Here is a 14567-nt window from a genome sequence, read left to right as displayed (position 1 = left end):
TTAATTAAAATTAGGCTGATTTACTTATATCACCATCCATTGGTTGTACAAGAAGTCCCTGGGACCTCAAGTTGAATAGAGGCTTCCTGCCATTGGGATATGAGCTTCTGAAACTCCCAGTAAGTTCAGTTAGATTTGTTTGATATTGTATGTCAAAATGTGGATTTGACAGTTATTTTATAACGTCGTAACATGTCAATTTCTAATTTTCATATTTTATAAATCATTGAAATTGTTTTGGCCTTAGGAAAGGCGATGGTCCCAGATTCCAGTGCAGGACGGAGAAAAACATATTTTCTCAAGTCGACACCGAAGCACTTATCCCGGCTTAGGTCTGGTAATCAAGAAGTCCCTGGGACTTCTTGTTGAATGGAGACTTTGTGTAATCCTGGGTCCATCTTAGTCAAAACATGGTTGCTAACACTTGGCAATGCTCTTTTATCATCAAGAGTCGTAATCCTGCAAAGACAATCCCAAACCTGTTGCCTCAAACCTATATTAATGCCTAGAAATATTACGCTACTACGGTGAGGCAGCTCATAGCAGATAAATTAAATAAAAAAAAACAAGTGTTTTTTAACTGATAGTAAGGAGCGACATTAAAACTTAAAACGAACAGAAATTACTCCATATATTAAAGGGGATGTTCCCTCCTCAGCGCCCTTCTATTTACGCTAAAGTTTGACTCTTTCTCTCAACTCTACTTTTTAAAACAGTAAAAAACTTTAGCGTAAAGAGCGAGGCATTGCGGAGGGAACAGCCCCTTTTATATACAGAGTAATTTCGTTTTTTTAAGTTTTAATATCGCTCCTTACTATCAGTTAAAAAAACTTGTTTTTTAAATTAATATCTGAATGTTTTTAAATTAGGGCATGTTTTGATTTTGGCTCTCCGCACATGAATACTCAAAACGAAATTTGCATATTAATTTATTTTTATGGCTAAATGGCTTTCTCATAGTTTCGATCGGATGATTTTGATCGCTTACGAATTAGCTTACGTAACGAATTTCTATATTCGTATGTTTTTATTACGTATATGAGGGGGTTCACCACGTCGTCAATACCTCGCTCTTTACACTAAAGCTTAAATTTTGCCCTAATTCCTTAAGAATGACCTTTGAATCACAAATACCGTAGTATAAATAGTTGAAATTAATAAAGTTACTTTATCGTAAAGAGCGAGGTATTAGGAGGAGGTGAACCCCTCATATACATAATAGCTTCTGTTGGATTTTGGCTTTAATGCTGTTCTTTACTTTCAGTTGAAAAAACTTTTTCATATTTTTTTCACTGTTCTTAAAAAAAAAAAATGCTAAGCAATTCTGCGCCCCCTTCATAGAAATTTTCTTCCCCCATGACAAATTCTTCCATGGAAAGATCCCCCCGCAAAACCCCCTCCCCTTAGTCCCTCCCACCAACCAAAAAATCCCCCTGAAGGAGTCTGTACACTTCCCAATAGCCATTACTATGTGTAAACACTGTACATAACTTATAACTTGCTGCCCCTCCCACAGTGACTGTGGAGGAGTAAGTCATCTGCAAAGACATAGTAATTTTCGTTTTTAGACTTTTTTGAATAAAATGACTATCTAAGAATTTTGATCCGGTGACTTTGGGAAAAAAATAAGCATGGGAGGGGGCCTAAGCACCCTCCAATTTTTTGGTCACTTAAAAAGGGCACTAGAACTTTTAATTTCCGTTAGAATGAGCCCTCGCACTTAATTCAAGCACCAATGAGTCGATACGATCACCCCTGGGGGGAAAAAACTAAACAAAAAAACAAAAAACAAACAAATAAACACGCATCCGTGATGTGTCTTGTGGCAAAAAAGAAAAAATTCCACATTCTTGTAGATATATGCTTGAAACTTCTACTGTAGAGTTCTCTGATACGCTGAATCTTATGGCGTGATTTTTGTTAGGATTTTAGGGCTTTTAATGGGTTTTTTCCCCTATTTTCTAAAATAAGACAAATATCCTCAGGCTCGTAACTTTTGATGGATAAGTCTAAACGTAACAAAACTTACATATTTAAAATCAGCATTAAAATGCAATTCTTTTGATGTAACTATTGTTATAAAAATTCCATTTTTTAGAGTTTTCGTTACTACTGAGCCGGGTCGCTCCTTACACAAACTGTTTGATTAGCAAGAATAGATTTTTCACCCTGAAATCACCCGCCAAAACAGGCTGAGCTTAGGAAAATTATCTATTAGTCAAAGTACAATGTCGTTTACTAGGCTAAAATTTCCTGGAGGGGCACCACTCTGAAAGTGGAAAAAGAGGTAAACGCAAGGTCCGAAGTCTTGCAGGTACCTCGAAATGGTTGATGCAGTCCTTTGTAGAAGCCATTATCCATAGATCCAAATTTGACTACTTGCCACAGTTTCCTCCTTCAGAGGATCCTGCTATGATGGTGTTCATTTTCAGTACTGGGAGAAGGTTTGGACCAATAGAACGTTTCCACTCACTGGTGGACTCTTTTGATAATAGATTTGACGGGGGTAGGAGGGGGGAAGGGTGAATATATATTTTAAACCTCCAGAGGCAAACTCTTCTTTGTCTTGGATTCCTATTGAGGTACCTTAAATATCTGTACCCTATTACCACTTGTGGAGATATCGAGTGGCAGTGGGGAGGCCTTTAACTCAGAAATACGAAAGAAAAATATGAAAAAGGAAAAAAAGAAAAAGCAGTAGAAATAGAGGAAAAGTAAGGATATGAGCTTAAGCCCATATGACTAGGGCATAGTTCAGGTTCTGAATATATTCCTTGAAGTTTAATTCTATCCAATCAACTCTTTTTCAAGTCAGCAAAATCTTTGATTAGAATTTTAAACTTTTCTTCTTATGAAAAGTAGGTAGTGATTCTAAATAAAAACAAGTAAAAAAAAAGAAATAAAAAGTAACATATTTTCACCAATCTATTATGCACATAAAGCTGACAAATCTGACAAATCTCAGCCCGGGCATCTGCTGACAAAAATTACACATCTTCAAACAAAGATTTACTCAAAATCTAAAGTAATGGATATATTTGCATGATAAGTAGACTCCTAATTACACCTAGACTACCTTAGAGAATAAATCGCAGTGGTGGAATTATTTTGCAATTTTAAGAGCTGGAATTTTTTTCCTATTGAAATGATGATTCTGACTCTTAGAAAACTCATATATTTTTGTCTTGTCTCTCGCTAGCCCTTAATGTCTATAGAAACTATTAAAAAAAGTAAATTAATTGATAGTCTTCCAATTTTTGCTTAACTTTTTGGACTAATGCAACATCATATATAATTATATTGGCATTTTCATATGGAAGAAAACTGAAAGGCTTCAGAAAATTTTTACCCCATGATGCAGAATATTCTTCATCGTACTTTTTATTTCATCCCCTTCCTGAACAATTCTTGAAAACTAGATTATTACTGAATTGGAGTTGGGTCGGAAATGAACCGAATAAAAAAAGCTAGTTACAAATAATTGATCCCGTAACTAATAAGCCCCAAAGCCTTTATAGATAGGAATACTTAAATTTATAAATTTCTAACCAATTGTTTTGAACTAACAAGATATCCTTAGAAATTAGTTAACATTTTACAGTTGATGAAAATGGTAAGGTTTTATTGAGATATTATCAAAACAATGCGGTTCAAAAATTTTATTTTGTCCTCTTCCTGAACATTTCCTGATGGGAAAAGCTTATGAATTTTAGTCAAATAGTTATCGAATATTAAATAAGAACTATCATAGACCTAAATAATTTGACTTAATTTTCTTAATTGGACTAATTAACTGAATGAGAATTGAGATAAAACTGAACGGAATGAGAACAAAATCTTTCGCTACAAATAATTTATCCCACAAACACTTATCCCCTTATCAAACAGTTCGTGGTAACGAACTGTAGTAAGAAGCGACCCGGCTCAATAGTAACCAAAACTCTAAAAAATTGAATTTTGACATCAATAGCTACATCAAAAGAATTGCATTTTAATGCTGATTTAAATATATAAGTTTCATCAAGTTTAATCTTACCTATCAAAAGTTAAGAGCCTGAGAAAATTTGCCTTATTTGAGAAAATAGGGGAAAACACCCCCTAAAAGTCGTAGGATCTCAATGAAAATGACACCATCAGATTCAGCGTATTAGAGAACCCTACTGTAGAAGTTTCAAGCTCCTATCTGCAAAAATGTGGAATTTTGTATTTTTTGCCAGAAGACAAATCACGGGTGCGTGTTTATTTGTTTGTTTTTTTTGTTTGTTTTTTTTCCAGGGGACATCGTATCGACCAAATGGTCTTAGAATGTCGCAAGAGGGCTCATTTTAACGGAAATGAAAAGTTCTAGTGCCCTTTTTCAGTGACCAAAAAAATTGGAGGGCATCTAGGCCCTCTCCCAAGCTCATTTTTTCCCAAACTTATTTTGGAAAATAGGAGGAAACACCCCCTAAAAGTCATAGAATCTTGACGAAAATCACAACATCACATTCAATGTATCCGAAAACCCAATATCAATAATTTCAAGCTCCTATCTACAAAAATGTGGAATTTTGTATTTTTGCTGGAAGACAGATCACGGGTGCGTGTTTTATTTATTTTTTTTTCAGGGGTTATCGTCTTGACCAAGTGGTCCAAGAATGTCACAAGAGGGCTCATTCTAATGGAATTGAAAAGTTCTAGTGGCCTTTCTAAGTGACCAAAAAATTGGAGGGCATCTAGGCCACCTCCCACGCTCATTTTTCCCAAAGTCAACGGATTAAAATTTTGAGATAGCCATTTTGTTGCGCTTAGTCGAAAACAGTAATAACTATGTCTTTGGGGATAACTTACTCCCCCATAGTCCCCAGAGGAAGGGCTGCAAGTCGTAGGATCTTAATGAAAATGACACCATCAGATTCAGCGTATCAGAGAACCCTACTGTAGAAGTTTCAAGCTCCTATCTGCAAAAATGTGGAATTTTGTATTTTTTGCCAGAAGACAAATCACGGGTGCGTGTTTATTTGTTTGTTTTTTTTGTTTGTTTTTTTTTTCCAGGGGACATCGTATCGTCCAAATGGTCCTAGAATGTCGCAAGAGGGCTCATTTTAACGGAAATGAAAAGTTCTAGTGCCCTTTTTAAGTGACCAAAAAAATTGGAGGGCATCTAGGCCCTCTCCCAAGCTCATTTTTTCCCAAACTTATTTTGGAAAATAGGAGGAAACACCCCCTAAAAGTCATAGAATCTTGACGAAAATCACAACATCACATTCAATGTATCCGAAAACCCAATATCAATAATTTCAAGCTCCTATCTACAAAAATGTGGAATTTTGTATTTTTGCTGGAAGACAGATCACGGGTGCGTGTTTTATTTATTTTTTTTTTCAGGGGTTATCGTCTTGACCAAGTGGTCAAAGAATGTCACAAGAGGGCTCATTCTAATGGAATTGAAAAGTTCTAGTGGCCTTTCTAAGTGACCAAAAAATTGGAGGGCATCTAGGCCACCTCCCACGCTCATTTTTTCCCAAAGTCAACGAATTAAAATTTTGAGATAGCCATTTTGTTGCGCTTAGTCGAAAACAGTAATAACTATGTCTTTGGGGATAACTTACTCCCCCATAGTCCCCAGAGGAAGGGCTGCAAGTCGTAGGATCTTAATGAAAATGACACCATCAGATTCAGCGTATCAGAGAACCCTACTGTAGAAGTTTCAAGCTCCTATCTGCAAAAATGTGGAATTTTGTATTTTTTGCCAGAAGACAAATCACGGGTGCGTGTTTATTTGTTTGTTTTTTTGTTTGTTTTTTTTTCCCAGGGGACATCGTATCGACCAAATGGTCCTAGAATGTCGCAAGAGGGCTCATTTTAACAGAAATGAAAAGTTCTAGTGCCCTTTTTAAGTGATCAAAAAAATTGGAGGGCATCTAGGCCCCCTCCCAAGCTCATTTTTTCCCAAACTTATTTGGAAAATAGGAGAAAACACCCCCTAAAAGTCATAGAATCTTGACGAAAATCACAACATCAAATTCAATGTATCAGAAAACCCAATATCAATAATTTCAAGCTCCTCCCAAGCTCATTTTTTCCCCAAAGTCAACAGATCAGAATTTTGAGATTGCCATTTTGTTCATCATAGTCTAAAACCATAATAACTATGTCTTTGGGGATGACTTACTCTCCCACAATCCCTGGGGGAGGGGCTGCAATTTACAAACTTTGACCAGTGTTTACATATAGTAATGGTTATTGGGAGGTGTACAGACGTTTTCAGGGGGATTTTATTTTGTTTGGGGGTGGGGCTGAAGCGAGGGGGCTATGTTGGAAGATCTTTCCTTGGAGGAATCTGTCATGGGGGAAGAAAAATTCAATGAAAAGGGCGCAGGATTTTCTAGCATTACTATAAGAGAACAATGAAAAATAAACATGAAAACTTTTTTCAAATGAAAGGAAGGAGTAGCATTGAAACTTAAAATGAACAGATATTATTACGAATTTGAGGTGCTCTAATAATAATTTAGCATAAAGAGCGAGGTATTTAGGAGGAGATGAATACCTTGCTTTTTATGCTAAAGTATTTTTAGTAATTTCAACTATTTATTCAACGGCCTTTCTGATTCAGGGGTCATTCTTAAAGAATTTGGACAAAACTTAAGATTTAGTGTAAAGAGCTAGGTATTAGCGAGGGTACAAACCCCATCGTATACATAATAAAAATATAAGGTTATGAAAGTTTGTTACGTAAGTTAATTCTTAAGTTACGTATATTTTTTACTAATAAAAACGTTCGTTAAAAATTAAAAGTTCTAGTTGCCTTTTTAAGTGGGAGCGCAACTAGGCCTCTTTCCCCACCCCTTATTTCTCAGAATCGTCTGATCAAAACTAAGAAAAAGCCATTTAGCCAAAAAAAATTAATATACAAATTACATTTTAATAATTTATGTTCGGAGAGCCAAAACCAAACATGCAGTAATTCAAAAACGTTCAGAAATTAAATAAAAAAAAACCAATTTTTTAGCTGAAAGTAAGGAGCAACATTAAAACTTAAAACGAACAGAAATTACTCCGTATATGAAATGGGTTGTCCCCTCCGCAATCCTTCGCTCTTTACGCTAAAGCTTTTAATTGTTTTAAAAAACAGAATTATGGCAAAGAGTCAAACTTTAGCGTAAAGAGCGAGGGATTGCGGAGGGGACAACCCATTTCATATACGGAGTAATTTCTGTTCGTTTTAGGTTTTAATGTCGCTCCTTACTTTCAGCTAAAAAAATTAGTTTTTTTTATTTAATGTCTTTATAGATTCATTATTTAATTTTTTTAATTTCTAACCAATCTTCTTTTAATAGCAAGGTATCCATAGAAACTAATTTGGATTTGAAGTTGATGAAAATGGTAAGTGCTATCAGAACAGTTTGTTATCAGAACAGTTTTGTTATCAGAAATTTTATCAGAACACTTTGGGTCAAGCTTTTTAATTTTTACCCTTCTTGAACAATTCCTTCTGGGAAAAATATGGCTATATTAGAGCTGTGTAGGACCTAGAGTGGATCCGAAAATTTGTGAATATTTTACAAGAATTTTCATAGACCAAACTAAAACTAAACCTAACTACCCAATTTAACATTATGTCTAAAAGAATGAGCTGATCGGACTAAAAACACAGGTTCCATATAAAGTTTCAGTGTATTCTGTTACGTTTATACAAGTGCAAGTTTTAATGTCAGCTGTCATCTCATTTTTTACTCAGATAAAACAAATTACTAATCTTAAATTTAAATAGTGACGAAGACCCCACTGCTTTTCCATCAAAAACATTGAAGGCAAGAAGAACAATAAGGAATTCTTTTCGTAGGAATTCTTTTTGATGTTTGTAATTTTAAATCTAGTTGATAATCTTAAATAAACTGGTTGCTGCTAGATTTGAAAACGAGTAGCAGTCAAAAGATTATAAGATTGCACTGAGTGCAATCATAACTTGTGCCCATTTTTGTTGTCCATGTAAATGCCTTGTGAATAATAAGTAGGTTTTGTTCTGATTTTGGCCTTAGTTGCTTTACCCTTATAAGTAGCGACGACCATAAATCTGTATATTGTAATTCATAAATAACAATGAAAGATTTTCAATGGTTGTCATTATTAAGACAAGCTAATGGATAGTAAAATTTGAGCGATTGACTCCGAACTTTTTTATAGATGCACTTATATCTCTAAACATAGTAGCGTGTGCTATTCAACCTTTGGAGAATAAATTATGGGGGTGTATATATTTGTCAGTTTTCACTTCTCCACAATCAAAAAAAGGAAAAAGAAGAAAAAATCTGATCAGTTGACAAATGAGACAATAAAAATTGAAAGTTTATATGTACTATGCTTAAGACTTTTGGTTTTTTCTTAAGGATTTCGAATCGCAGCAATCCCTTGTCAAAATAGAAAAGCATCATTTTTAATAATTGCAAATTTTCTTTTTAGGGCGTTCCTAGTGACATTATATAGCTGGTTACATTCAAAAAATTTAGTTTTTTCAATTTTTCAATTTTTGTAATCCCTTATTAAAATGTATACAAATATTTTGGCAATTACCAGTTTTTTGCTTATTATGCAATTAAATGTCATTTCATACTTATAGATTTTCAAAAATATTTGATTATTGATGCTAGTCCGTTTTCTAACAATGATAAGTTCTAAGCTTGAAATTTTTGGCTTTCTTTTATAAGGTTTTCGAATTTTTGAAATATCTTTTTAAAATAGAGAATCATCATTTGTAATAATTGCAAATTTTTATTATTATATTTTTATTATTATATTATTATATTATATATAGTCTGATTTCTAACAATGATTTCTAGTATGCTTCAAATGTTTTGTTTTTTAAGATTTTTGAATTGTTTTAATCCCTTGTCATAATATATGCAATTATTCTTGCAATTACAAGTTTTTTGCTCTTTAAGCAATATAATATAAAATTCTCCATACACGAAAATCTTCAATGTTTAAAAATAAGTGTGACAAGCATGATAATGTCATTGCAATACTGATGTAAACAAAAATGGTGTCACTCACATAATTTTTTTCTAATAGGCTCTTAACGAAATTTCTCAAACTTCTGACTTATCTAGATCGTTATTTTTAGGCCAGAATAAACCAGGCTGCTATATATATATATATATATATATATATATATATATATATATATATATATATATATATATATATATATATATATATATATATATATATATATACATATATATATATATATATATATATATATATATATATATATATATATATATATATATATATATATATATATATATATATATATATATATATATATATATATATATATATATATATATATATATATATATATATATATATATATATATATGTATATATATATATATATATATATATATATATATATATATATATATATATATCGTGTGCTTCGTCAGCGCAAGATAAACAAAGACAAAAAGAAAAAACACTGAACTAAAGAAAAAATTAAACCACCACCAATATTAACAAATACAGTTGTGGTAACTAATCAGCGTAGGGTTTAGAAGCTATTAGAGTTACTTAAATGAGAACATCAAAGCAATTGAGGAACAAATTAAAAAAATTGAAACTAATTTAAGTTTTCTCTTGTGAAATAATCTTCTTGTTAGCTAATATTGAAGCAACTCTTTTTTGTCCAGTAGGTGATCTAGTACACTGGTGATTATGTAAAATCTTAATTCCCTTATTGACTATTGGCTCATTTTTCAAAAGAAAATCATAAATTAGGTCAATATTTAAATTTTCTGTGTTCTATCTATTGAAAGATTAGCAAACATATATTTTTTAATTTCTATAGCCACCCTTGCCTACTGAGAAATACCCCTTATCCTGAGAAATAGCCGTGGTCTTATCAAATTTTACAAAATGTTCAGGATGAAAGAATGTCCAAAAAGTTTCAGGATTAAAGTTTCGGCCAAAGCCGAAACTACAGTTTCAGAAGGCTTGCTTAATTGTAAGTTGTATTTTTTTTTCTTTTTTGTTACGATGCTCAATAAATCTCTCAATAAGTTATTGGTGAGTTCTACCTATATAAGACTTTCCAAAAGGACAAAGAATTTTAAACACCCCACTAGCTAAATATCCCCGGATTAAATGTTACCGAGAATTAAGGAAACTACTCTATGGCCCCACCGATTGGAAACATGTATCAATGTTATGTTTACGCAAAAATCGTTTAAGTATATCCCCCAAAAGGGGAAAATAAGGCAAAGAAATCCAACTTTTAGGCTTATTTAATTCCGAACACTTTGAAACTCTAATAACCCTATTGTTATGTTTAATGTGTCTTTTGTTTATTATTTTATCAATGATATTAATGTTAGAACTAATAAAAAATTAAATATCTTTCAAGTACAACAAGTTTCAAATTTCAAGTTTCAATTCAGAATCTAAAAACTCCTGGGAACAAATTCTGAAAGCTATATCCACCAGTGCAATAACAACCCCTCATTTCACTGAAATAGGGTGACATGAATGAAAATTCGAATACCTATCATTGAGTTTAGGTCTTCTATATATTGAGAATAATAAATGAAAATCACTTTTAATCAATAGGATATCAAGAAAAAGGCAGTTTGTCACTTTTCTGAAACTCCACAGTAAATTTTACATTTTTATCAAAAGTATTTAAATGTTTATGTAAAAGATCTAAGGACTCTAAACCATGTTTTCAAATACAAACCATATCGTCCATGAATCCACCCCAGAAACAAGGGGAGAGCCTAAAACTGGTTAGAGCGGAGGTTTCAATAGAGTTCATGAAGAGATTTGCCAACAAAGGTGAAAGAGATGCCCCCATAGTAAAAAAAAATACCTGTTTGCAAAATCCACCTCTAAAACCAAAATAAAGAGAATATTCATTTACGAGGATAACCAACTTCATAATGATATAAATCTCTAAAATAGCCGTAGTCACATCTTTTGTCAAATCAAAGCCTTTTTTAATTTAATATTTAATATATCTTCGCACTTTTTCACCTTACAATTCAAATACATGAAAAACACATTAAAACTACAGAGAATTGAATTTTCCTCCAATGTGAATTTTTTTATTTATTAGTAAGATCAGTGAAATTTTTTAAATATGATTTTTCTGTTCCTAAGAGTGGATGCAATGCCACTGACAACCAATTTGCTAATTTTGCAGCAGGTGAGAAGAAAGTTGATAGAATGGGACGGAGGTGGACACCTGTCTTATCAATTATGGGTAAACCATAGATCTTGGGTGCGGAACAACCTTTTGGATAAAATTTATTATAAAAAAGTGGGGTAATGTGTAAATTGTTTCTTATCGGCTTTGCACATCTATTACCACGATTAAAACCCAGTTTTTCTTAAGTAATGATATCAGAAAAATATTTGTATTCATTTTATGATCATAATCATCAGTGTCCATAATTACAATAATGTTGACTCTGTCTGCTCTTGTGATTGTAAGGACCTTTTTTGTGATATCATTTTCAATTTTGCTCATGTTAAAAGTATTTAGTTTCCTTACGAATTTGGCTCTAAGCTCCTAAGGAGCCTCGACTTTATCAATACCAGCCTTGATTCCTGACTCTACCTTAGATATTATTTTTGAATAAGAAATTTGAGTTGGAAAACCGAATTTAAAAACATTCGACAAAGCTGCCTCTTGTTGACTACTAAGAGTTTAGATAACAAATTCTTACTGGCAGGACCCAGACAAAAACGAGGATAAGAAAATATCCAAATCCTGTAACTTCTCAAGCAAAAGTCAACTGAACTTGCCGACCAAACCAACCATTTACAAATAAAAATCATGGTGACAAGATCTAACGCTCATTTTCTTAATTTTCAGAAAAATATCAGATGGAAGGCTATTCCTCAAAAATTTCTCAATAAAATTCAAGTGTTTGGACAACTTAAAAAATATTTGTTTTTACTCAGAAGTCACTTTATTTAAAGCCATGAGGCTTAATTTTTTTTTCTCATTTTCAGTGCCACAATGAGTATTGATTCTAAAAGATTTAGAAATCACTGATTCAATCTTGAAATTTTATAAGAAAATTTTGTTGATTTGACAAATTTGTATGTTTTTTAACCAAAGAAAAATAATTTATGACAGAAGCGGCGAATTGTTGTCCGTACACTTGACGAATGAAAATTTTGAGGTGCAACTGGTCAGCCATGACAATAAACAACAAAGAGAGATAAAACTCAATGAAAAGCAATGAAACGAGACTGCGGCCAGTAGAGAGAAAAGATAAAAAACTAAAACAACTCGGAAATTTTGCCTGTGTGTTAACAAAGCGTCCTCAGCACAAGATAAACAGAAAAATCACTGAATTAAAAAAAATAATACCACAACCAATATTAATAAATACTATTGTTGCAAGTAATCCACGTCAGGATAAGAAGTTATTGGAAGTACTTCACCGAGAACATCAAAGCAACTGAGGAAAAAATTATAAATTGAAACTAAGTTAACTATTCTTTTGCGAAATAATCCGCTTGTTAGCTAATATTGAAGCAACTCTTTTTTTTCCAGTAGGTAATCTAGTCCTCTGTTGATTATGAAAAATATTAATTCCCTTTTTGACTGTTAGTTCACTGACCAGCAAACTTGAACTGAAAGTGAAATATTCGAAACTGAAATTCATCCCAAATTTGAAATTTGCCAAATTTATCCCGCAAAGTACTATACCAGATGATATCCAAAGAATTAACTCTAGCATACTAGAAGCTAAGCGATACGGCAAATCAGGTACCTTGAAACTCATTTTTTGGTAATGCCTTTGCTCAAGAAAAAGCACTGAAACTAGGGATTTATCGGGAGTATACCCATCTGAGAGTAACCAAATTTAGAGAAGTCCCCAAACGCTGATTTCTTTGCCAGTTTTTGTACCATCTTGCTCGTAACAGCACGAACGAGGTCAAGTGTTCTCGTTGTGCTGACTCCCAAAAATTGACAAAAGAAAACACATGCACAGAATCTGTGCAGTGTGCCCTCTGCCAAAATGGGCATAACGTCCACCCGAATTACAGATTTCGTTGCCCCACAGTTAAGAAAGCCCTCCCAAAGAAGAAAAACGGAAACAAATGACTGGAATTTTAATTTTATCAACAAATATGAATGGGCATAATGTGAGTAAACTAGCATATATTCATGAAATATGTCAAAACTTTAAAGTCGTGTGTCTCCAAGAGCATCTTCTTACAAGTTAAAATTTCAGCTTACTGCAACAAATTCCTCATATAACTATTTTTTTTTTCACGAAGCTAAACGTAAATTTAGTTTTGGCAGGCCTTTTGGTGGTACAGCGATATTAATTGATGATCAGCTCTATTGCTACTTTCATTAATCTTGTGATTATTATCTAGCAGTAGAATTCCCAGGACCGTCTTGCTTATTTTTAATTAATGTTAACTTACCGACAAACCTTAACAGTGACCGATCAGAGAAAGAAGTTCTCTGAAGCGTGTAACCGCTTAAGTAGGCCAACCAATAAAATTGGCAATGGGCGCTACGTGATTTGTTGCGATTTTCAGTGCGACCCAAACAGTCCTGGTAAATTAACTGATATACTTCTCACCAGATTCACCAGATTACCTGACGATGTCTCCAAATATACAAAGAGTCAGTGGTTTACTTTCATTTATCATTCGGGCTCGACTAGTACTATCGATCAAGTTTGAACCAACGTAAGACTATCGGAATCACTTCTAGTAGAATCAAAACACACAGTGAGTGACCAGGTTAGTCAAAGTTTCAAAGTTCCATTCAAGCCAGTTTCCCCTAACCCAAAAGCTGAAAATTCGACATTAAACTGGAGTGACAAAAAAACCCAGAGAGATGTACTCTGCTACATCTGATAGTATTCTAAACAAAATTAAAGTACCATATCATTTGTTGCTACATGTAGCTAAAGACAAAAAAGGCTTTGATATTTCTTGTTGGGCGATAATTCATGCTCTGAAAGTTGCAGAGACCACTGCTGTACCAAAGTGCAAAATTAGGAAAGGTCCTCACAAACCAGGATGGGTTACAGGCTCCAAACTCAAAATTGCTAAATCGCGAGCCAAGTTGTGGTGTCGTATATGGCTCGACTTAAATAAACCTAGAAGTGGAACCCTGTTTAATCTTTTTAGAAAAACCAAGAACACAGCATGTTGGCTGACAGAGCAAAGATGGAAAATTATGACTGAGTATCTAAAGCAGCAGTCAGGAATCCAAACTACACGTGGAAGTGTTTTAAAAAATTGCCTCTGGAAAGTCGACCTGCGTAGACACATCATCAGCCCTTGACTCAGTAATTCAAGCTTAAGTATAAACAAAGTTGTTGGAGTTCTGAGCTAATTCTAACGTTGTAGCAAGTCTTAAATATTGGTATGATAATTCTTTCATTGAAATTAAGTTAAATGGAGAAATTCCGTCACAACCGATGAAATTACACGAGGTCTGCAACAAGTTACAAATCTTAGCCCCATGCTTTTCAGCATATTGACTTCATCTGTAAATAAAGGTGTTAATGATGGACTTATAATTAATTAAATAATTAAACCAA

General features: G+C 33.2%; 1 long non-coding RNA gene across 1 annotated transcript in view; it reads left to right on the top strand.

The window, feature by feature from the left end:
• The window catches only part of LOC136042289 (uncharacterized), an 88342-nt gene that overhangs the window by 58579 nt on the left and 15196 nt on the right, over positions 1–14567 (top strand). Inside the window, exon 2 of the long non-coding RNA XR_010621236.1 lies at positions 13599–13758. This is a non-coding gene — a long non-coding RNA (uncharacterized LOC136042289). The remainder of the gene's footprint in view (positions 1–13598; positions 13759–14567) is intronic.

This window comes from Artemia franciscana, unplaced genomic scaffold, assembly GCF_032884065.1.
Source record: "Artemia franciscana unplaced genomic scaffold, ASM3288406v1 Scaffold_1017, whole genome shotgun sequence".
Classification (NCBI taxonomy): domain Eukaryota; kingdom Metazoa; phylum Arthropoda; class Branchiopoda; order Anostraca; family Artemiidae; genus Artemia; species Artemia franciscana.
This window is presented reverse-complemented; position numbering and strand designations above follow the sequence as displayed.